The sequence below is a fragment of the Lepidochelys kempii genome, chromosome 13 (genome assembly GCF_965140265.1).
Source record: "Lepidochelys kempii isolate rLepKem1 chromosome 13, rLepKem1.hap2, whole genome shotgun sequence".
In the NCBI taxonomy this organism is placed as follows: Eukaryota; Metazoa; Chordata; order Testudines; family Cheloniidae; genus Lepidochelys; species Lepidochelys kempii.
The window spans coordinates 25,262,960-25,287,865 of NC_133268.1; the positions used below are offsets into that span (position 1 = coordinate 25,262,960).

The window sequence follows — 24,906 nt, forward strand, 5'->3', positions numbered from 1 at the left end:
AACAGGCTCCTCCCTCGGTTTGACCTCACTGACTCTCCAGTCTCCTTCCTCTCTTCCTGGCCCCTCTTCCTTCATTTCTGTCCTTCCACCATTGGTTGGGGCTGGGATTTATCCAAAGACCCAAAGGGTGTTAGGCACCCAAATCCCATTGAAATTCAACGCCATTGGTGCCTTTAGAAATCCTAGTCTGGACTTTGTAAATCAGTCATTGAACTGTGAAGTGTTTCAGGAAACTAAACAAGCTGTGCAGAGCAATGCTGGGTATTGGCTACATCGTGATCTGCTGAGGTTTCACTCAGACCCTGGAAAGTCCAGGGGCCTGTGAGCCTTAGTTCTTTAGTGTGTGTGAAGTGCTGTGGGACCCTCAGTGTGCAGCTCGATTCTTCTCTGAAAACTGGGCTGGGGGGGGCTGGCCCGCATGCCTACATTGGCCTCTGCTGCCCTTGCCCAGGTTACGCTTAACCAGAGAGCTGGGTTCTCATGGTCATTTGTCCAGGGTGCTGTAAGGCTCTTCCCCTTCTCTACAGCGGAGTCCCCACGTGCTACTGAATTCCACGCTCGCTCACAACCAGCATGTTTAGCAGCCAAAATATTTGCTTCCTAGGATATAAAGAAGGAAGAAATTCCCTGTATTAGATTCCCTTCGTCAGTCTCCTGTTAATGCAGGATTGATCCCCCTGGAATATTGCCAAGAGCTTTGTCTAGTCTAAATGCGAATAGCTCCCAGGATTGCAAGACTATTCCAGAGCCTAATTGACATGATCATGAAATGTTTCCTCATGTCCAGTCTAAAGTTTCCTTCTTTAGGAACATAAGAATTGTCACGTTGCACCAGAGCAATGGCCAATCTAATCGTGTGACCGTGGCTGGTGCCAAATACTTCTGAGGAAATCATCAACCTCTCCTAATGCACCTCATTGTGCAGTGCTGCACCACAGGGGCAATTTCACCCTGACCCCCGCTGGGGAGCAGCGTATGCTCTGCGGCATGGAGCCTGATGGCCCTTGGATGTTTTCTGTCTGCACTAGTAGAGCTGCAGATGCTGTCCTTATTCATAAGTGTCTAATCCCTTTTCGAATCTTACTAAGCTCCTTGCTTCACTTTTATCCCATTACTCCTAGATCTTCCTTTCCTGGGTCCCCATCAATGATTCTTCCCCCTCCTTGACCCAACCCTTGCTTGTCTCTTCAAATATTGGGCCAAATTCAGTGAACTGCCAGGGGAGGTCTCACAGTGCTGCTAAGTTTACCCCTGTTAGTTATTTTCTCCTTGCTTTGTGCCTCACTTCTTCCAAGCTCTTGTGCCCTTCCTTTGGTTGCTCTCCAGTGTACTGGTTTTCCTAGAACTGGGGCACCCCCAAGCAATGATGCAACAGGCTTTGACCTACTTATCCAGTTCCACTCCTCATGGGATCTGTACTCAGGACCAGACTGCCTGGTGCCTTTATAATAGTCCCTTTGCCTTGCTCCGGCTTTGTGGAGGGCCCATAATCTGGCTGCAGATTCCCTGCAGAGAAGTCCCCTGGCTTCTCTCAGAGGGAGGGGGGAACATCAGTAAAACATTAATTTTAAGCACCCACTGATGCCGGGTGGGCTGTGGGAAAATGGCCATTTACCAGTCAGGATGGATTCTGATGACTGATCTATAAGGGTGGCATAGTATTGTTCCACTGCCCATCTATTCCATGGTGAAACAGGCTTTTTATATGAACTGGGCCCCACAGACAAGATGGGACAATTTCCCAAGGGGAATGTCAGAGAGGGTCACAGACTCCATTATAGGGATGGCAGCCTGACATGCCATCTGAGAAAGGATCAGCTGGAGCCATGGCTTGCCTCAGGGTAATGCTTAGTTTCTTTCTCCATGCTTTAAATAATATTGTATTCTTTTATTTGTAACTGAGTTAGTAAACTAGCTGTACTGGATCTGCAGAGGTTTCTAGGCATGGAAATAGCTCGGCTGCATTTGCCAAGGTTCTCCTGTGTTGCACTTTTACGGTCTCTTCATTTTGTTAATTGAACTCTGAAACACAAACCTGTCTGTCTTTGGCTGGAGATTGGGCCAATCCACATTGTTGTATCAAACTTACCTGAACTTCGAGTTATGTTTGGATTGCAGGATTTGAGCTGGGCTCGTTTCTAGTTTTATCCACTCTGTATCAATTAGGTCTCTGTGCTGTCCTTGAAGGGGCTGTTATTTACCAGTCTTTGAATTTAGAAAGTAGCAGAGATGAAAAGAGCTGTGGAATTACTGGTTGGGCAAAAAGGGAGCTGGGTCAGAGTGGACTGGACACAGACTGGTATACAGACCAGGAGGGCAAGAGCCGTGTCAGTAGGACCACAGATCCTATGGGGACAGGTTTGCTATACACAGACCTAGCTAGCCAGAGAAAACAGGCTGCGAGGAGTAGAACGTTTGTGTTGCTTCCATTAGTGGTATTTGTATCACACACACACCTCTTTGCCTTCAGTCTTATCTAGTCTAATGTCATTGTGGTCACTAGATCCCCAGAGAATCCCCCCCGCCAACTGCACCCTCAGTCCTTATACAGCATCAGTGCTTTAATGCCTAGGAGGAGCTCTGCAGTAGCCTCGTGCTATGCAGGCCGTTCCACCGCCACAGCGGGAGAGCCATCCTGCGCTATCTCTAGACACATCTTGCTTACCCTGAGCTTTGGCAGAGCTCCCAGACAACAGCCAAACAATGTAAATGCCCTCCTGCTCAAAGCCCCAGCCTTCTCCTAGCCTTCTTGTTCCTAATCGGTGCTGCCTAAATGCCCCAGAGGTGTGGGACCCTTGGCAAAAGCCACCTGAGTCCCTTTATTGTTCTGATCTCCTATCCTAACTCTGCAGTGTTAGCTAAGCTAACTCACTGCCATTAATCTCAATTCCATCCCACCTCTCCTTCTGCTTTCTTGGGGCTGTCCCTCCATGTAGCTGGGGGGGGGGAGCTCTGCCTGTATAACATCTAGGACCCCCCTGCTCCCCAGTGTGTTCAGGAGGGTTGCCAGAGTATAAGTTGAGCCCAGGTGGTTTGGACGCTACATCAGCTCAGTCATGTCTCTGTTGTTCCATTGAGCTCACATTTGTGCAAAAAACAAAGCACTCCATCCTGGTGACATGACTGCCCATGTGCCCTGTGTCAGTGTCCAAGGTAGGCAGCTCCTCTCCCCTTTGCTGCATCACCCCACTTCTCCCAGGCTACTAACCAGCTGATCTATCCTGTCACTTTGAGATCTTGATCCCCCATTCATATCCTCCCCTTACATTGTACGGCACATGGGCAAACACTTGGCCAGGTCACTTTTCATGTTGACAATCAGTGTTTGTTCCCATATGGCTGAGATGTCCCACGTCATCCCCACCAACCTGCCTACCCCCTGTTCTGCACGAGTTGGTTCCAATAGTCCATCCCTTTAGGGATAGTCTATATTTAACTACAGACATAAAATCTACATTAAAAGAATGTTGTTTAGGTTGCAGAGTCAAGCACTCCAAGGTTAGGAAATGTTAGAATTGGGGTTGCCTGTGCAATGTTAATTCAACACCCTTGTGCATATAAATTAGGACAACAGTCTTTAATTATATTTTTTTTCACAGGACCCCTGCCTTGTTCAGTGCACAGGATGGGCTCAGGGGCTGAAGCAGGGTTGTGGAGTGAAGGGGGCTGTTGTCTGTATGACCCCGTCTCATCTGCTGTAGACGTTGGAAGGCATGTAGTGAATGAGGCAAGGGCTTGCAGGAAGATAAAGGACCGTCTCCTGGTTAAAGCAGTTGAATGCTGCTCTGGAGAACTGAGTTCTGATCCTGGCTAACCTACAGGCCCCCTGTGTGGTGATGAGAATGCCACTTAAAATTTTCACAAGTGGCCACTAACGGCGTGTATTTCATTTCCTGGGTGCCCAACCGGAGATGTCTGAGGCCTGATTTTCACAAGGTGTTGAATACACATGACGGTAGTTGAAGTCAACAGAAGCTGTTCATTCTCTATGCCTCTGGCAGTAAAGCAGCGTGATCTGGAGGAAGGCCAGGGAGCTTAGGCCCTATGTTCTAAGCCTGGCTGTGCTGCTCATTTACTATATGGCCTTAAGCAGTCACTTTGTCATTCTGCCTCAGTTTCCCCCTTTGTAAAATGAGGATAATACTCTGCTTTCTTGCATCAGAGTTGTAAAGATAAATTCATTAATGTGTGGGAAACATTTGGTTGTACATTGCTGCAGAAAAATCCATGAAGAAATCAATAATTCCACAATGTGTGTGTGGTTTGGATGGTGTGCAATAAATAAGGCAAGGACAACACAATGAATGAGGAGGAGAAAAATAAACATTGAACAGCTGCCTCATCCACTGAGCAATGTCCATCCTGTGGAGCAAACAGCAGGTGAGCATGTAATTAAGTATTACATATGCCTATTCAAAAGAGGGCAGAGTTGAGATTGAATGGGAAACAAGGGGTTGTAAAGGTTCAGATTTATTAATGCCAGTCAGTAGAAATGAGTTGAGAAGTTCTGGTTCCCAGTGCAGTGCATATTCCCAAAGGGTACTTTGGTGGGAGGATGATCTCTTTTGTCCTTGTTCCATTGGGATTTTGACTTCCCTGTGGCATGCCGCAATGAGACACTGAGGCTCTGCTTGTGCAGTGGGTTAGAGTGATAAGTATTTTTGTCATACACCTAGAAGCCAACGATGCTGCACAAACTGGGAGTGGCAATCTTTGACAGCTTAGCATCAACTCAAGCAAATCTGGGCAGATTTTTATGAGACCTGAAAAAGACACGTCCTTGACCCCAGAAGCATCCATCTCCGAACACCAAGGTCCTGTTGCTAACCAGGGAGGGGTTAGAGCACTTCAAGAAAAGGGTGCAATCATTTTTTATAATGGAATGGGCCAGGCAACCTAAATATAGAGGTGGCTATTGTTTATCTCTAAATGGCCATAGTAGAGTCTGTATGTCTGTGTGTGTGTGTGTGTGTGTGTGTCCACACGTGCTCAGTTCCATGGTATTGCTAAGTGAGCTGGGTGACACTTTTCATAAAAAACTTTTCTGGCGAAAAATGCAGATTTGGTGACATGAAACGCTTGGTGAATTTGGGTTGGTTTTGCCAAATTGTTCAGCTAAAAAAAAAACCAAAGAACCCTTAAAAAAAATTTAAATATGAAACATTTCAATTTTTTCGGTTTCAAAATTTCCTTAACTTAATTTTTTTTAAAAATCAACATTTAAAAATGGGTAAAATTGAAATAAAAGTATGAAACATTCTGTTGGGCCTGAAATGAAATTCTCTTGGATTTTTTGATTTGCTGAAAAATTTGAAAAAAAAAATTCTGTTCTATCCAAATTTTTGATTTTTGATATTTCAGGATTACCAGTGAACCAAAAAATCTGTTCTTTTCACAGCTCTAATGACTAATTCCTTTGCCGCTAGCTGCTCCACTCCACTACCCCTGCTGTGCTTCTCTCTGTTAACAAACCACTGAAACCGACTCATGTTTCTGGCACGGAGAATATGATCCCCTGAGCAGCACAGCCAGTCCCTTTTCTGCCTGGAGGGCAGGCTGAGCGGCAATCATGCCTTTATTCTCATTCCCTCACCTATCAGGGTGGACACCAAGAGCTGTAGGGATGCAGAAGAGGCAGGAGGACAGAGAAAGCCCTGCTCTCCAGAAGCCAAAAGGAGCAGGACTGGCTGGTACCAAGGCTGGGTGCTAGGTGCTCTCTTGCCTTTAACTGAGATGAAATGCGTTCTGCATCTGTGGCAGAAAGTTGCCTTTTGAAGAAGCCCGCACTGTCGAATTCTATTCCTGTCGCTGTAATGCCTCGAGGCCGCAGTCTCCATTTCCAACAAATAACCTTCTGAATGTTCAGTTTCCAAAGAAAAGCCATTTGGAGATGATAGGCAGTTAGGGAGGGTTTTTCCAACTCTGAGGTAGCATTTGTCCCCTAAGGCTCAACAAAGAGATCCAGCCACCTTTGAAACACTGGGGAAAAAATTGCTCATTCTGGGAGAGTGTTTTCAGTGCATGGACAGCACTGCATGTGTGTGTTGATTACTTTTTCTTGCTTGATTATTCCCCCTTAGGACTGAGCGAAAGCCAAATGGTCAATTCAGTTGTGCTTTTGCTGAATCCAGACTGAAACTGCTACAGGAAAGAAAATATCTGTAGATTTCCATTATTCTTAGAGATTGGAGCCTTCCTTAGGAAAACCAGGTTCTCAGTTTGAGAAACGCTGGCCTAAAGCAATAACACTAAGAACCGTGTCTGTAATGGCTTCCAGCCCAGGATCTCAAAGCATCAGCAATCTCTATCTGGATTGCTCCATGTAGCATCCGAGTGTTTCTTGGTCAGGCATACAAAGTGGCCTCCCAAACTAGAGGACACTTTTGCAAATGTAGGACTAAGTGACTTACCCAAGATCAAAGAGTGAGTCTGTGGCAGAACCAGGAATTAGGACCAAGATCTCCTGACTCCCAGACCTGTGCTTTAACCATAAGCTGCCCAACTGTTCAACTCTGAAAAAACTGCTCTCTGCACATACTCATATGTTCTCCCAGAACTGGAAAGCATCATGTGAGGGATGTGGGGTGTAGGGTTTGGCCTATGTGAAATGAGCGAGTAGTCTTAATCCCTTTCTGAGCTAGAGAGATGGGCATGGTACAGTAAAGCCACCATTGCAAATGGGTAACAAGAGTGAGGCCAACTGAGGCTCCGTCTGCTGGAGCACTTGGGGAACTGCCCTTCCCGGAAAATAAATTCAAAGCAAAATAAAGGGACTCTTCACCCCAGTGCTGGGCCCCCGACACAGCTGCAGATGCATGCAAAGGAGCCACGTTGGGGCAGCCACTCCAGGGTACCATGGAGAGCTCAGTCCAGGAGGACTTCACCAACTAGCCCAGCAACAGCACTGAGGCCTGGTCTACACCTTAAACTTAGGCTGACCCAGCTACATCGCTCGGGGCTGTGAAACATTCCCATCCCTGAGCGATGTACTTAAACCAACCCAAGCCATAGCATAAACACCACTAGGTTGGCCTAGCTGCCGCCTCTTGAGGGGGTGGATTTACTACAGCGACAGAAAACCCCCTTCCATTGCTGCTGCAAGCATCTATGCTACCCCTAAAACATTGCCACAGACAGGCAGCTGACGGCCAGGTTCCTCCAGGTCAGTAGTTGGGCATGTGAACTGAGCAGTGCCTGGGGGAAGCTTGCACTGTGGTATGAAGAAGGTGGAAAGGAAGGTGCTGTGGTTAAGGGAGGCGATGAGATGACAAAAGCTTGGAGTAGGGCAGCCTGATGCAGTGCCAAGGCTGCCTGGGGAATGTGGGTTCAGTTCCTGGTTCGGCCACAGATCACTTGTGTGATCGGGGGCAAGTTCCTCTCTGTAAAATTGGGGTGATAAGTGGGTTGGTGGCTTGCAGTCTGTAGAGTGCTTTGAGATCTCCAGAGGGAAGTTGCTATAAAAGCACCAAATATTCTCTCCCTCCCTTATCAGAAGGACCGCCAGTCTGCGGGGCCGCCAACACGGCACCTGGCACCGACTTCACTTCCCATTGTTAAAACCCGACAGACAACGCAGAACGATAATTGCTCTTGGCATGGAATTTTTCATGCCAGAGCTCACCTCTGAGTGGTGATTTTCCTTTGCAGCCGGCGAGCTATACACCTCTAAAAATAAAGGAGTGTAGCGGGAACATCGACACAGCCTCTAGCAGGGCCTGGCTGCTGCCTGCCTCTTTATATAACCTGCAGCTTCTTCCTGATAACTTATTGAGTGCTTCAGCAGTTCGGGTGTGTTCACTTGGTGTGTGATTCAAGCAACCAGTGGCTGGATAATGCAATGTTCAGTGGCAGCTTGGGCCCAGCTCTGCTCCCTGTCCTAGTTTCCTGGTGTAAAATTCCAGAGTCCTCTTGCAGATCCAGGTCTGGTTTTGGGGGCAGCCTTCCTCCTTTTTTTTTTTTTTTTTTTTTTTGCATCTCTTCCCCCCCCCTCTCTGCACTGTACTCCCAAGGGGCTCTCAGCACTGCTGCAGCATCACTAACAACCTCAATACAGGGAAAGAGAGGCGGAAGGGGGGGGGGGGGGAGAAAATCTGAATGAATGGGCATCACATCAGTGCTCGTCATAGGGAGAACGGAGACTGCTGCATAAGGGGGAAAGAGGAGGATTCCTTCCAAAAGGGAAGAGGACAAAAAAAATAAAATAAAATAAAAAAGGAGAGAACTGCCACAGCCGTTATCCTGGGCTCCAGCCAAAGCTTTCTGTGGACAAGTGCTACCTGGGCAAGGAATAGCTCCTTTGTGAGCCACTGCTACTGCCCCCCCCCCCCACGGAGAGCCAGGTGAGACCTAAGCTGCCTTTATTTTTCATTCCTAGCAAGGGGCATCCTGGTGGGGGGTGATGTGATGGAAAAAGCATGCAGGGCCTGGAGACTAAGGGGCTTGTCTCCGCCGGAGGGGGGTGTTGCTTGGGGTAACAAAGCATGTAACAGAGAGATGTCGCTGCTGTTAACATCTCCCTTTGGAGGGGGCTGGGGGGGAAGGGGGAGCAGCCCCCCATTCTCCTTCATGCGGGATTGCAGGTGGAGATGATTCATGGGCTATTTGCGGGCTGTTTGCTTGGATTGGGATCTAGCCCCGGCCAGTTTTTAGGGCTCTCTAGGGAACTAATCAACTCCTAAGTCCTTGAAATGTACCTGCCTGCTCCCCTGGAGTGTCTTGTGTTTGCCCAAATTGTGTGTGTGTTGGGGTGGGGAGGAAGTTGTCATCAAAATGGCACGATCCCTGCACAGCTTTGGTGGTGGGATGATGAGGATTTATTATGCTTCTTTTGCACTGTATAGTCTGTTGGGTTTTATCTTGGCTCAGGTTCAAGCCCATTGACTTAACCCCAGTCCCTGAAAGCAGGTAGCTGTGGCCACAGGCTGGGAGTCGTTAGTTCTGCTGGTGGAAGGAGATGGAGGCTGAATAGTCAAGGCTATATTCCTGCATATACTCCTGCTACATAGCCAAGGCTATATTGCGTAAAGTCATAGCAGGGGCTTTGATTTCTCAATGCAGCTGCAATCAGAGTAGATAATTGCAGATAGAGAAATGTGCGGCGTAGCGGGAGAAACCCTAGGGTATTTGCCACATGGCAGAAAAGCCTCATGTACTGTGCCTTCTGCCTGTTCTTCCCCACTGAGCCTGCAAGAAGGCATGAGAACTGCCCTCCATCCTGCTTCAAAGGTCTGAGATGTTTAGGCCTTCTAATGCAGGATCGTAGCGTGCGTGATCAACAACTGAACGTGTATATGTTTACATGAGAGCAATTGAGTATGTGTGTGTGCGCGCGTGTGCAAATGTGGTGGAGTGACTGAGCATGTGTGAAGCGCGTGTGTGATGAGCGACTGACTGCACAAAGTATGTGTGTGTGCAGGCGTGCAAATGCGATGAGCAGCTGAGTGTGTGCAGAGGAGCATGCCTGTGTCTGCCCACTCCAGATTTCAGGTGTTCTGCCGGCACTGCAAGAGGAGCCCTGAACGCCCCCCCCCCCACACTCCCCAAATGAATCGTGGAGCTGGGGGATGAATTGGGAGAGGAGGAGGTGTTTGAAGCAAGCTTATGCTCCCATGCTTGCAGGGGCTTGGCTGAGGGTAACCTTGGAGCGACATGACAAGCACACAGCCTTTCACGGGACTCCCAGCGCGTACTGGAGTAGGAGGGGAGAGGTGGGGATGGAAAACCTGAAGGAGCGAGACTTAAAGCCTCGAAGGAAACCTGTTCTCTTGAAACGTTTCAAGAGAGGTGGGTGGCGAGTGCCAAGCTAAGCAAAGGCGCAGGGGGATGATGGAAGTACAGAGCTGCTATTGCCTGGCCTTGCTTGCTCGCATGCTTTCTCCTCCCAACATGCTTCGTTTGCAGGCTGAGTGGAGCTCAGGTTCTCCGTACTGCAGCATGCCATGAGCTCACCATGTGTGCTAGCAGCAGGAGCCCAGCTATTGTGCTAAAGCAGCTGACAGGGGCAGCAAAAGAGAACAAACTATTTCCTGTCCGCTTCCTTCTCCTGTTTGTTTTATTCTCTTGTATTCTTGTGGCTGGGCTGGATAGCAAACACATGTGCCGTGCCATAAAGGTGCCAGCAGCCGGTGCTGTGGGGAAAGTGCTCTCCTGGGCGGGGAAGGTGGGCGGCAAGGTTTGAAGGTGGTCTGAGACGCTCACAAATCCTAGCAGAGGAGGGTATTGGAGTCTCAACCTAAGATGGATAATGTCTAACCATGGAGTTAGTCTTGGCCGGCATACACCCAGGATTGCTTTGTGGCCTGTTTGGTGCCCTTCATCCCAACCTCTCTGGGCTCTGTGAAGCTGGCAGAAGGGACCAGGAACTGCAGGGAAGTAAAGTGGACGGACTTGCTGGAAGCAAAGCCCAGCGGGCATCCCTCACCCTGGAGGGAAGGCAAGAGAAAGGGAATTCTCTCCGTGTAAGAACATGAGCTCCAGACAGAGCCTGAGGCTGTCCTCCTAGGTGTGGATTTGGGACCAGTTTGGTTCTAAGGGTTTGGGGTTGTGAAATTGTTGTTTATATTTCAGTGGCATATAGAGACCACAGCCAAGCCCCAGGCCACACTGTGCTAGGCGCAGTGCAAAGACAGCAGGAGAAACAGGCATTGCCCCTAAGAGTTTGCCATCTAAACCAGAAGACAGACAAAGTCTGGAAGAAAGGAGCTACCTCGCTGCCCGTTTTGTAATTGGGGAACACAGGTACCGAGACTTGCCCAGAGTCACACAGAGAGCATGGGACAGAGCCAGGAATTGAACCCAGCGCTCTTGAGTTGTAGGCCAGTCCCTTAACCGCCATTCTAAAAGGTGAAAACGGGAATTTCACTTCTCACCCCATGGAAGCAAATGGCAAAAACATACAAGGGAGCATGCTGGGGAAGTAGCAGGATCAAGTAATCTCAGAATAGTTACTTAATAATCGCAAGTCCTTCTGAAATTGCCTCTCCTGGCATGAAACATGACAACAGCAGAACTAACATACAAGCATCACTCTGGGAGGGTATATGCCAGCTGATCATGTAATCCTGCTGCCGTGAAAGGCCTCTGGGTTAGTTTTTTTGTAGTGCTGTCAGGGAAGTGGACTGGGTGATGGAAGAGGTCTTTTCCACATCCAGGGCCAGAACCTCAGCTGGTGTAAATCAGAATACTTCCACTGACTTCAGTGGAGTTATGTTGATTTACGCCAGTAGAAGGTCTGTCCCTTTAACTCCCCTGGGTGTTTTTGTACACAATGTACCAGACACAGCCATGAAATGGAGACTTTGAAGTGCTTAAGGAATTAACTAGTTCAGGGTGAAATTCATGCATGTGGACAGGGCTAACGTGAGATTTATGTACCCCTGAATTCTGACAGACTGGTGCTGGCCCCTGTGCACAGGGGTGAATTTCATCCTGGGAGAATAAATTTCCTGTGCACCAAAAAATTCAGACCAAACAGACATTAGGAGCAATGTGATAGGTTGATTTGACACCTGAGTGCATTCTGAGCGACGTTTTCTCATGTTAACCCATTGTGCATCTTTGCATATGTGCAAATAACAGCACAGGGGTTTTGGAAATGAGCATAAGGGGCCCACATGAATGTGTCTGCAATCGGCTTCTGCTGAGCACTGATTTGATATCGTGGCCTTCCAAGTTAAATAGGCAACACTGGGGGCCCGGATGCATGTGGCATTCTGCTTTCCCGACGTGCATGGAACTTCCATTGGCACTGGCATGAGGAGAGCAGGATACTGAAATGAAGATGCCTGCGAGGAATGTTTTCACCACAACGTGCCTTTTCAGATGTGTGAGCGTAGGATTTAGCTGCACAGGGGTCATTAGCTTGTGCATAGTGGTGTCAGCACCAGGGACTGTAGCATCTGTTCTCCAGACGCTCCTGCTGACTTCTTATTTGCTTTTTGGATGCTATTCAAGGTGTTGACTTTGATCTATAAATTCTGCATGGTTTCTGTTCTAACTGCCTTCAAGACGAGCTCTGTCCCCAGACACCATTACTACTGCTGTAGTCAGTGGAAGTGGTCTGGTTAACTGCCCCAATAGTGAAATACTGGGGGGCTCAGGGCAGGATGTTTTCAATAGATAGCCCTTAACTTTGGGTTTTCTCCCCCTTGATGGCCTGTTGATCTTCTAGGCATGGTGTAAAGTGAATTTATTCACTCTGGGCAAGGCTGTGTAGCTGGCCCTACTCATTGTGAGTAAAGGTGTCACGGTCTGACCCTCAGGCTTTTTCCAGAAGAAGCCGGGGTGAGCAAAGGGAGCTATTTTGAGTAGGGAGCACATGATCAACTGGAGCATTAATGCAAATAAAGATGTAATTACTCTGGATATTGCTGTTTGTGCTGGAGCTCTGAGGAGTCCAGGTAAACTCTAAATATGAGCCCCATTTCAAGGTGCTGTGTGCTCATGAAAGTGAGTAACAGAGAATGTAAAGCCTTGTTTAAAAAAATTCTTGGTTTGTACGCTTTCAGATGGCTCCTATCACATAGTCCTGTTCAGCTGATTGATCCTAGGAATCCACTGGCTGCTGCATCCAAACCATGACATTTTGCAGTGCGTTTATTTGCATTTGATGCTTTGTAAATGCTTCCCACTGTCTTATTTTGAAGCTCAGCTGGGTGCCTCCATGGATACAATCTCTGGTTACTAGACTGAGAGAATAACAAAACCTAATGAACTCCATGTGTGGCTTTGTATTATAGTTTGTACCCAGAAGAAAACAAACATAGGGCCCATATCTGAACTCTGACTCATCCGGGTGTTACTCAGGGTTTGTCTATACTTAAAACGCAACAGCAGCCTCTGTCGTACTTCTGTGTACTCTACTTATGCTGATGGGAAGGATTCTCCGTCGGTGTAGATAATCGGAAGGCAGTAGCTAGGTTGACGGAAGAATTCTTCTGTCAAGCTAGCGCTGTCTTCACTGGGACTTAGTTGGCTTAACTACACTGCTCAGGAGTGTGTATTTTTCACATCCCTTACTGATGTGGTTTAAACTGACCTAATTTTCTAGTGTAGACCAAGCTTTAGGGAAAGCTCCCAATGGACCAGACCCTGAGGCTTAGACTCTGTTTTTACTCAGACAAGCTTCCATTGAGCTCTTACTGACTTCACTGGGAGTTGGTTTAAGCATGGAGTGTAGACTGATGGCCCATTTGCTTCAATGGGAGTTTTCCCTGAGTAAGGGCTATCGGGCTAGGCTCACAGTGACTCCATAGGAAACTTCCCAGTTCCTGAGAGAGTGAATTACAGCATCCAGAATTATTAGAGGAGAAGTCTGGCTCCTCTAGGTCTGACTCTCTGTGTCATCTTGCAGAGAGCTCCAAAATAGCTTCTGAAACCATATGTTTATCTAGGTATGTCCCAGGTGAGGCGCTAAATGGAAATTCTCCTGTATTTCCTAGATTACCAAGATGCCTCTGTATGCAGAGTATGGCTTTCTGATCCTTCAAAGAGTCCATCCTCATCGTCCATAAACCTTGATGCCATGTGTCTCAACTGTCCCACATTTTGAGGGGCACCACTTCTCTTGGTCCCAAAGCTATGAAAGCTATGAGAGCGATCATTCAGTCTATGTGAATCCAATGACCCAGTCACGCCCACCATTGCAAATTATTGATATTAGTAATAAAGACTCTTGAAACTGAGCTTATGGAAAGTTATCCCCCTGCAGGAAGTTTTCTGCTGTAATAATGCTTGTGTTTCGTTCATGATGGGCCTTTGTCATGCAGCACATCCCACACGTGGGCCTGGGCAGGGATGCTCGGAACACTGTAGCTGCTGAAACGTGTTTGCAGACGCTTTCCTGCTTTTAATTTATAAGTTAAGGGCAGGATTATCAAAAGCACTGGGCGTCGGTTTAACGCTGCTCGCATTGACATCAAGGGGAAAATGCCCAATGAGAGCCGGGCTAGGCCAGTACTGAGAGCTTTTGAAAACCCCATCTGTAGAGTGTGCAATAAAAATAAAAAATGCCGTGGCCGTTACTCTCAACGTGTCTTGGCAAGGTGAGCGCTACTCGCACAATCTCCTTGGGGAGATGACAATGGATGGCGGTAAGGGTGGCTCCGACCATTCTCCCCTCTATTTACAAAGCGCAGAGATGGCAGCTGGTACATGCGCAGGCAGATCTGTCCCCGCCGCTTGTAACATTCTGCATGAGCCCCTGTTTATACATATTTACCCTCACAGACGGGCAGGGGCTTGGGGTAACGTGTTCGAGAAATGCTCCCTCTCCATCTCCCAAGCCTCAGTGTCTTTGTCTCCAGCAGCAGCTCGTGTTTGTAAGTACGCTTGGTAAAGGAGCACGCCCTGGAGCCCATCTGGTTCATCGCATTCAGTATCCTTCCTTTGACAGTGGCCAAACAATAGTGGATGTTTCAGAGGAAAGAAGCCTCCCTTCCATCACAGCATTGCATGTGGCCATTGTGCCATGCCAAACGAGTGAGAAGAGTTTCCTCCTGACTTCTGCAGGGGACTCTCTGCTCCCAGCATAGGCGGGGGTGGGGGGAGGGTGCTGTTTGCTGATTTCTGAGCCCTGTCGTTCTGGAGGCAGTGGGCCCAACTCTTTGCTGTTACACCACTGTAAATCTGCACTGGTGTCACTGCAGTTGGATTTATTCCAGTGTAACTGAAAGCAGAATTTTCCCTTGTGACTTCCTGGGTCCTCTAAGATGCCTTTGAATAAGGAGCATTTATAGGAAAGAATCCATCCTCCCGGCCTGTGACCCTCTTGACCTTGATTCCCCCTGCCCACTTTCCTGCCCTGGAAGAGGCCTAGCTGTGAAAATCGCTAGGAGAGCTCTGCTCTGCTTGATTTAGTATCCAGGTCACATCCTTGCTTTTCTTCCGGTGAAGGAGCTGTACCGTGAGCTCCAAAGCCATTACATGCTTCTCCCCTCCTGTGATAACACTATCCTGACTTTTATGTCATGCTTTTGAAAGCAATGAATTACATCCCACTACGGTACGGTGAGCCGAGGGACACGTACGAATTACATACCTCCATGCTCTGCTCTGTTACAAGAGCTATGCCTGCGAGCAACATCCACCTGGCCCCATCAACTTGGGCAGCAATACAGATTAGACACAGAGCAGCAGGGACACTATCAGCCAATAGTACTCTTGTTGGCTCCTTTATCACCCATCTGAATGGGGAAGTTGTCTCCTTCTTGAATGCATTTAGAGGGTCCCAGCAGTTGATGGCACTTGTAGCTATTGCGTCATTGTTCCCCTCCCTGACGTCAGGTGTTCAGCATGGGATAGCCCCACCTTTCCATGTTTCCCTTGGAGGTAGTATTCTCCCAGGCTCCCATCCACTCTGAGCAAAGCCTGCCCCACTCCTCAGGACTGCAATGGAACAGAGAAAGGGGAGCTCTCGCTGCTCAATGGGCTCCCACCTCCTAAATGGGCTCCCTGTGCTGGGAGGTGAGGGTGATTTGGAGGGTCAGTTCAGGTTGGATAAGCAGCATCAGGACACTTAGCCTGCTGCTTATTCTGGACATTCAGATTGGTCTGAAAAATCTTGTGAGTTGTTTCTCAGGAGATTTCTAGTATCACTGGGTTATTGTAACCAAACCGACTAGCCCATCCCTGCTCGGGAATATTCATACGCCAACCGGGAAACCTGGCAGCCATGGAACTTGGAACGAGAGCCCTCTGCTCATCCCAGAGGAGTCTTGCTTTGCACTAAATCAGCCTCTAGGATGAGTGTGTCTTCCACTCTGCACTGGCAGTGCCCATGAAGGTGTCTGCATAGCCAGCTAGCCAGGCCAGCACGACTGCCACCTAGGAAATGCCCCAACTAGCTTGTAATGGTTCCCACCATCTCTTCTCCACACTCACTCCTACCACAGTAAGTCCCGCCCCTCCCTCCTCCTACCCTCCCCATTACACAGTCCTTGGCCTCAGCTCTTGTTTGATTCCCTTCTAAGTTTTGCTTGGAGCTGAAAACAGCCAGGTGGCTGCTCACAGAATGGTTGTCCCATCCTGAAGCAGCCTTTCGGCAGTTCATGCTCATGAGATCTCCTGACCAATGGGAGAGACCCAGGACATCCCAATAGCTTGGGCTGACCCTGAGCTTTGCGGAAGTGTCCACATTTCTGGTTGCTTATCTAAACCCCACGGAGGCTGCCAGCGTGGCAGAACTTGTGCTTGGCAAGCCTGGCTCCTGCCATCTCTCTCAGCAAAGCAGCATCCCAGGAGATATTTATAGGTTCACTAATGTTATTCCCCTGCCAAGCTATTACTGAAATAGGCTCTGAGTGTGTCATAGGAGAGAGAATTTTAATGGCACAGTTTCTTTACCATGGGGAATGGAATTTACACTTCCTTGCTAACTAGTTCCTTAATCCAACTCGTCTTTCCCATGGGCTGACACTAGGAAGGCTTGGAGGGAAAGGATGGTCCCGTGGTTAGGGTGCTAGCTTGGGCTGTGGAAAAGCCTGATCTGACATACTCCCTGTGTGACCTTGGGCCATTCACTTAAGGTACGTCTCCACTGCAATCTCAGGTAGGCTGCGGTGCCCAGGTGGGCCCTGAAGCTTTCTCCTTCAGCATGAACTAGCAATGTATCTACCCCGGCAAGGCTTGTACAGCCTCTCCCCGTGTCTTCACTGCTATTTTTAGTTGTGCTAACGACATTAAAGCTAGCCTGCCCCTCTGATTGCAGTGCAGATGCATCCCGAGTCTCTCAGTGACAGCTTTCCAGGGGGATAATAGCATTGCCCTACCTCATCGGAATATTGTCAGGATAAATAGGCTAGAGTGAGGTGATGAGATACGGTGGTGATGGGGGCCATATAAGTTCCTAAGAGAGTGTTTCAGGGACTAAGCCAGGCACAGTAATCTATGGCAACATCCACACTGCGTTGCAACTGGGTTTTTAACTGCCATTTGGATGGACAGCATTGCTCCTAACTGGCTGGTCCCTTCGTGGAGTGATATGCCTCTTCAACCAGCTGTGCTGTGGTGGAGTGACTAGCTGGGCCTTGACACCTCCTGTGGTTATCCCAGAGTCGTAGCTGCTCTTGCACAAGACATTTGCTAGTGGTTTGATCAGGGATTGGGGGGGATCGCTGCTGAAGCAGCTGCTGACTAGTTATGAGACTTTGGTCAAGTGACTGCAACTTTCTGGGCCTCAGTTTCCTAGTCTGTAAAATGGGGGTATTGACCTGCCTCTCTGGAGTGACTGGAGTAGAACTGGTTGGGAAGTTTTCGGCGAGACATTTTTTCGTCAGAACATGCTGCTTCATTGTAACTGCAGCTGTGCATGGGGAAGGGCCGGTGCAGCAACCTGCTCATTCCAAAGACCAGTTGCGATGGTATCAGCCCCTTTTCTTTCAGTGTCCCCGTTCTGACATGTTTGAAACTGAAAATCTTGTTTTCTTTATTCACAATGACGTTTTGTTCCAAAGTTTAAGCTAATTGTGGTACAAAAATCCCCAAAGGTTGAAATCAAAAAGGGACGTTTTGATTGACCGCAGCTGGATTTTTTTCCTGATTGTCTCTGTGTGAACGTTTTTGGGATTTCAGCTCTTTGTCCTGATTTGGGATGGGAACATTTTCTAAATCTCAAAAAGTTTCCCAGGACAGGAAAATCATTTCCTACCCAGCTCTAGCTTTGAGGCCTGCTGTTTGTGCAGTATTTGGAGCTCTCTGCACAGTGTTTGTACAAAGGCAGGCCTGGCTTTGCTTCTGTTAGCCCCCACATGGTACTGAGTACCCAGCCTCAAGGTATTTACATTGTCACGGCACATGGCTCTTTGCAGCTGCAGATGTCCTCCCCTCTGATCCCCTTCTCTCCTGTTGCCATGAGCCATAGGACTGAGATGAGCCTGGGTCCAGGTGACAAACGGAGTGTTTCCTCTCCAAAGGCAGAGTGGGGTGTGTCAGGGTTCCCTCCCCACTCTGAACTCTGGGGTACAGGTGTGGGGACCTGCATGAAAAACCTCCTAAGATTATTTTTACCAGCTTAGGTTAAAAACTTTCCCAAGGCACAAACTTTGCCTTGTCCTTGAACAGTATGCTGCCACCACCAAGTGATTTAGACAAAGAACAGGGAAAGGACCACTTGGAGTTCCTATTTCCCCAAAATATCCCCCCAAGCCCTTACACCCCGTTTCCTGGGGAGGCTTGAGAATAAACAAGGTGAGCACAAACCAGCCTTGGATTTTTAAGACCCCAAAAACCCAATCAGTTTCTTAAAAATCAGAACTTTATTAGAAGAACAAAAAAAAAAAAAAAAAAAGATAAGAGAACAACTCTGTAAGATCAGAATGGAAGATAATCTCACAGGCAGTCAGATTCAAAACATAGAGAATCCCTCTAGGCAAAATCTTAAGTTACAAAAAGACACAAAAACAGGAATACACATTCCCTCCAGCACAGTGAATTCACAAGCCAAAACAAAGAAAACCTAACACATTTTCTAGCTAGATTACTTACTAACTTTACAGGAGTTGGAGAGCTTGCATCCTTGATCTGTTCCCAGCAAAGGTATCACACAGACAGACAAAAGCCTTTCCCCCCCACCTCCAGATATGAAAGTATCTTGTCCCCTCATTGGCCATTTTGGGTCAGGTGCCAGCAGGGTTACCGTAGTTTCTTAACCCTTTACGGGTGAAAGGATTTTACCTCTGGCCAGGAGGGATTTTATAGCACTGTATACAGAAAGGTGGTTACCCTTCCCTTTATATTTATGACAGGGTAGAACCGAGAGGGGGAAACAGTGGCCAGAGGAGGCGCAATGCCATGTGTGCAGAGGGGCTTGTCTATGCTGGGGAACGCCCTCTGTTGCTAACACGATGTCAGACCTGGCCGGGCTCAGGGCAGACAGACAGATAGACAGACAGTGTGTGGAATCCTGCCGGCCGGCGGTGACTAATCTGCAGGTGTGTGGCTCAGCCATCACCAGCTGCCGCCATTCCAAGCACAGCAGTCATTCTCTGCAGTGAGTGTGCGCTGGGGCCCTTTCCCAGGCAGAGCAGCCTGAGGGACCGAGCACAGCGGGGTTCTGACCTGTGACGGGGCTTCTTGGGGCTCCAGTAACCCAAGTAATAAATCTGAGGAGCAGATGGAGCAGTACGGAGACTCATTTTGTGACGCCTTCCTGGCCCGCGTGCTCCAAAGCTCCCTCTCCCACACCACAGAGGGCCGGGCACATGGAATACCCTTCGCCAGGCTGTGTATCTTCAAGGCATTGGGACAGTGGAACTTGAACGGCACTGTGGGCCCTCTCAACAGAGGTCAGATGGAGATGGGTGACAAGCCAGGAGCTCTTCCTTCCGCCTCTGATCACTCTGCCTTGCTCCTCCATGTAGCTGAGAGGAGCCGGAGAGGGACACTGCCTCCTTTGAGCCTGGCTGCTGCTTCAGTGTCTCCCCCGCCCCGCACAGGAGATGCACAGGTGTGATGCAAACTCCTGCTCCCCGCTCCCTCCCGTCTGTAGTACCTCCACTCCGTCTGCCTGCGCCACACGCCTTCCCATTGCTTTCTGCCAGCAGCTGCTGAGTGATGGGCCCGCTCACTCCCTGCCTCCCAGCACCCAGTCCTGTTAGCATCGCTTATCAACGCAGCAGCCAGTAACTTTGGAGGCAGATTGAAAACTGGGAATGGATGTGCTAAAGAAAAATGTCCTTCCCACGCAGCCCGGCCTGTCTTCCTCCCCCAGCCAGTGCTCACGTTTGGGAGCTGAGTACTGGCATTTCTGGCTCTGTGGGAGTGCTAGGGAGCAAATGCAATGCAGATGGGGCCATCTGAAGACTGAAAGGTGGGTGACAATGGGGATGGGCGGGCTCAGGGGACTGGGAAAGAGAGATGGAACCTGTAGCTCTAGGGGAGGGGTTCCCAGACTTACACGTGGTGCACGCACCAGTTTAATGGCTGATGGTCTCCTGGAGACCGATCCTCCCATTTGGGGTTGGGCAGGCTCCTCCTCCCCTCCCGGGTGTGCCTTTTGCAGCTGCAGCAATTGCTTAGGTGGAACCAACACTAGGGAAGGATCTAGTATAGGATCAACTGTTGTTACTGTGATACCGGTTTGGCCTGGCCCCACGCTGGGCCAGACTCTGCTGACATATTTTCGCTGAAGTCAGCAAGTTACAGCAGCAGAGAACTTGGTCTGCTGTCTCCCATCCCCCTTTGTTCCATCTGTTCCCCCTGCTCCTGCCTCTGTCACCTGGCCCACTTCTCCCCTCTGTGCACCTGCGTCCCCGGCACTCAGTTCCCTTCTCTCCTGCACGCCTGCCTGGCCACCCCTTCTTTCCTGCACATATTGCCCAGCTACCTCATTCCTGCCTGGACATGGTATCTATAGACTCTGAGAGCAACTCTTGTGCCCTATCCTCCTCTTAGGAAGTAGTATCCCCTAGTAGCAAGGCCAGCTCCTCCTCCTCCTTTCTGGCGGCAGTGAGGAGCCTGGACAACTACAGAAGCAATTGGAAACAAGGAGGAGCGGTATCACACTGTAACCAACCAGTGCTCCATGGGTCGCAGTTTGGGAACCACTGCTCTAGCTTGGTGGCTCTCAATCTTTCCAGACTATAGTACCCCTTGCAGGAGTCTTTGTCTTGCATACCCCCAAGTTTCACCTCACTTAAAAACTACTTGCTTACAAAATCAGACATGAAAATACAAAAGAGTCACAGCACACAGGTACTGAACAATTGCTCATGTTCTCATTTTTACCCTATATTTATAAAATAAACCAACTGGAATATAAATACTGTACTTACATTTCGGTGTATAGTATATAGAGCAGTATAAACAAGTCATTGTATGAAATTTTAGTTTGTACTGACTTCGCTACTGCTTTTTATGTAGCCTGTTGTAAAACTAGGCAAATATTTAGATGAGTTGATGTCTCTCCTGGAAGACCTGTGCGTACCCCAGAGGTAGGCGTATGCCTGGCTGAGAACCACTGCTCTAGCTCATCTGTTCACATACGCTGCTGATGTGAAGTTCCTAATGGCCATGGGGTCTGATCCAAATGCCAGTGAAATTAAGAGGAGTCTTTCCATGGACTTCAATGGGATTGGGCCCATAGTGTGCAGTAAAGTGACAACAACAAAGTCTTGATGGTTTCTGATTTGTCCGTATTTGCACACAACCGTGCCTCTGCACTGAAATACAAACAGAGTCTGCACATTGTGGCTGACCTTCAATCATATTCTCTGTGTGATTTAGTAGAGCTCTTAAAAAAAATTGTTCAAAATTTTTTTGTGGTTGAAATGTGGCCTTTAAAAATAACATTTTTGGGTGGACCTTTTTTCATTTGTTGGAAATTTTTCAGTTTTTCAACCAAAATGCCCCAAAACTGAGGAACCAAATTTTGGGCGGTTGTTTTTGTTCCCTTTCCCAATCTTTATCCTTTGTCCATTTTGCCACTACAAAGTGGTTGGAGGAAGAAAAAGAAAAGGGTGGAGGAGGGGGGAGGACTAAAAACAAAACCAGAAACATTTATTTGGATTTGTCAAACTTGAGAAACTTTGAAATTTGTCACTAAACCAACTTGCCCTTTTTCACCCTGCTCTGGTATTGAGTTACATTGTTACAAACAGCCCAATATATCTGAAGGTATCTACACTCTGATTGATTTAGAAGGATCCGCTTTGGGCCCCTGAGATAGCAGAGACCAACATATGGATGCCAAATGCTAAGACTGCCCAAGTACTCCTACGTTTTCAGATGGTGAAATCCTGGTTCCATTGAAGCCAACAGTCAAACTCTCCTTGACTTCCATGGGGCTAGGAGGTCATCCGTAGTCTTCTGCTGAGCAGCTTCATTCTCAGTCACAAGATCTTTAAGTCTTTCTCGCCCAGAATAAATGTTTTTCAATTCCTGTAATTTTATAGCTGGTTGGCTTCAACCCTGACCACCGTGGTTCTTCTGCTGTGTTGCCAGGCCGGGGTACTGAGTGGTGATGGAGCAGCATGCTGTTGAGATGGCGTGTAGCTGTTGCAGTGCATTCAGAGAGGTGTCAGCCTGCAGTCACATCTGCTAGGTAGGGGCCCCTTTCCAGTAGCTCATTGTGAATGTCCAGTGAGGACAGGGCCCATCCCAATTGGGGAGTAGCAGGGTGGGGAATGATGCTGAATTGAAAGAGTCATTCCCTTTCTCCTACAAAAAGGGACTGACTCACTGTTCTCCTGTGCTGTCATAAACAGATGGATGGTTTAATCACCTAGCAACCACACTAACGTCAGGTGTGGAGCAGTTCCCAAAATATTCAGATCTCACAATTCCTTCCTAACAGCAGCAGCAGGGTCCTTGGTGAATCACAAACTGATTCCCAGGCCCATTTAAATACACACTGCAACCCCCCGTAATTATACTGGAGGCACAGAGGGTAACGCAGCATGCCTCACCCTTCCCAAAATACAATGGGGGCCTTGGGGTGTATTTCCTGTATTGCAGTTGGAGCCCTAGTGGATAGTAACCTCCCCCCCCGCCCCCTGCTAAAAGCCAACAACTGGGGCCCACTGAAATGCAGCTGGATGTGGGGAGGAAAGTCCACTGCTAGGCACTTGGTGGTTTAGAGGGTCAGCCTCAACAAACTACCCAGGGACCTCCCAAAATATAGGGGTGTGATAGGAGGAGACCCCAATAGCACAGCAGGCATTTGGAGGGTTGCCAACTTCTCCATAGCACCGTGGGGTCTTTGGAGGGGATCTCATGCCCATGAACGATGGGGTTGTTAGAGGGGATCCCCATAACAGAGAGGAATCGTTGAGAGGACCTCATGTCCAATAACAGTAGGATCTTTGGAGGCGATCCCCACGACCCAGTGTGGTCTGGAAGGGGGTCTCAAGCTGGGTAACACAGGATTCCCTTCTCTCCCTGCACAACTATGGAGCCAGCCCCAAAGTGCCCTGGTTTCTTCACTGTCTAGTCACCTGACATGGGCTCCTTCCAAGGGAGGGCCTAGCCCCAGCAATTAGTGTCTGTGTGTGTTTGTTTCCTTGTGCCCCTTCGCTGCCAGGGAAGCAGAGGCCCTTGTTAGAATTCGTTTCTTTTGTCTGCCCCCGGGGGAGTGAGGTGCCAGCTCTGAGTCCCCTGGGAGCGGCACAGTGGTCCTGCTCTCGCTCCCTTCCTCTCCAGTGACCCTTGCTGCTGTTAATGAATGAATGATGGGGCCGTTTAGCAGCAGTGCTGGCTGAATCCTTCTCCCACCCTCCTTCCCACACGTGCACAGCACTGCGGGGACAGGCCACAGGGACATTTAGCCACGGTCATTCTTGGGCTAGGGAGCGCTCTCACGAACTGACAGGAGCTGGCCTAGTTACACTCAAAGCAGCACGTGTGCTGTGAACGAAAACGCCCCCTAGCCAGTGAAATGCCTGTGCTCTGCACGGCGGTGGCTGGAAACCAACACAGCAGCAACCACACACATCCCAGTGCTTGGAGCGCCTTTTCCCTTCTCCTTGAGATGGATCTCTCTGTTTAAGCCCCAGGATCGCATGTGAAGCCCCATTTCAGTCAGAGTGCGCGAGGAGTGTTGAATCCAGGAGTGGCGGGGGAGAGTACTGCTCAGCTGGGTCTGGAGACACAGGACCAAAGGGAAGTGAGTCTGTTGAGCTCAACCAGTGAACATGTTTGAAACGTAACAAAAGCATCACTCCGCTCAATGGCATTGTCACGATGTGCTCAGGAGAGGCCCGGAGCTGGAACAGTGGCTGGCATTGCGGGTCAGGGTTCAGGTGCATCAACTGAGCTGCGTGCGAGACCCGCAATGGAACAGCAGCACAGGCTGGAGTTCAGAAGTGAAATGAGCTGGCAGGGCGGCGTTATGGCCGTGGACCGAAACAGAGAGCCCAGGCGCCGACTCCATAGGTGCTCTGGGCCTGGAGCACCCATGGGAAAAAAATAGTAAGTGCTCGGCACCCACCAGCTCCTGCTCTTCGGCGTCACCCCCAGTCAGCTGTTTGGCGTTGCCCCCCAGTTAGCTGATCAGGGCGCCAGCAAACAGGCCTGCGGGAGGGTGGAGAGCGGTGAGTGGATGGGGACCTTGGGGAGGGGGCGGAGCCGGGGCAGGAAGAGGTGGAGTGACAGCGGGGCCTTGGGGAGCGGTGGAGTGGGGGCAGGGCCTTGGCACACCCCTGGGGAAAAGAAAAACTCAGCACCTATGAGTGAGAGACTGTGTGTGGACACAACAGTGGGCTAGCCTGGGGTGCTGCAGGCTGGAACGGAGACACGCTGGTCGTGCTGCACATGGGGAGCTTGCATGGTACCTACCCGCGAGGACTGGTGCTATCCATCCCTTCCTGTCCTTAACTCCGCTAACCGGTGCAAATTCAAAATACACGTCTCAGAGATGGGCAAAGAGAGTAGCATCTGAGCCTCCCTTGCACTCAAAGAGAGTCTCACCGGGGCAGAGAAAATGGTGGGTTACCCTTTGTTATTCTTTTGCACTTGGCTTCTGTCAGAACTCCCACCGATGTCCACGTGGCCTCGTCTGCATTCGGAGACATGACTCACCACCCGTGCAGCTGCAGTGCAGGACTGTCCCTAGTGCTGTCTGACGGGGTCATCCGTGGCACTCTGCCCAAAGCCCTGGGCTGCTGCAGCCAGCGACATGGGGTGGTTGGAGCAGGTCTCCCTAGCAGGACACAGGACGGGGAAGAGTTTCTTATGAATGGTTTTAAATGATAACGTGAGCGTCAGTTGGGATCGGCACTACAGCAGAAACCACAATGGGATTAGCAATGAGAGTCTGCGAAAGGAGGACACCCACCCACCCAAGTTCCTCTTTGTGAGCTGGGGAGCTGATATCATTATCCACCGCCCTGTGTTCTGTGCAGCGTCCTAAGAAACCCCTGTGCTGGTGCTGGTCCAAAGGCAGAGAGCAAGTCCCGTGGTAGCTGGCTGCTTGTA

At 49.3% G+C, this 24,906-nt stretch overlaps 1 protein-coding gene across 2 annotated transcripts in view; it reads left to right on the forward strand.

Annotated features, from left to right (window-relative positions):
- The first annotated feature begins 8,091 nt into the window (after positions 1–8,091).
- Positions 8,092–24,906, forward strand: part of DLGAP4 (DLG associated protein 4) — a 333,015-nt gene continuing 316,200 nt past the window's right edge. The window contains exon 1 of one of the 2 annotated variants that reach the window (XM_073309842.1): positions 8,092–8,339. The gene's annotated coding sequence lies outside the window, so the exon portion shown is untranslated. The remainder of the gene's footprint in view (positions 8,340–24,906) is intronic. The other variant, XM_073309843.1, reaches the window with a different exon arrangement.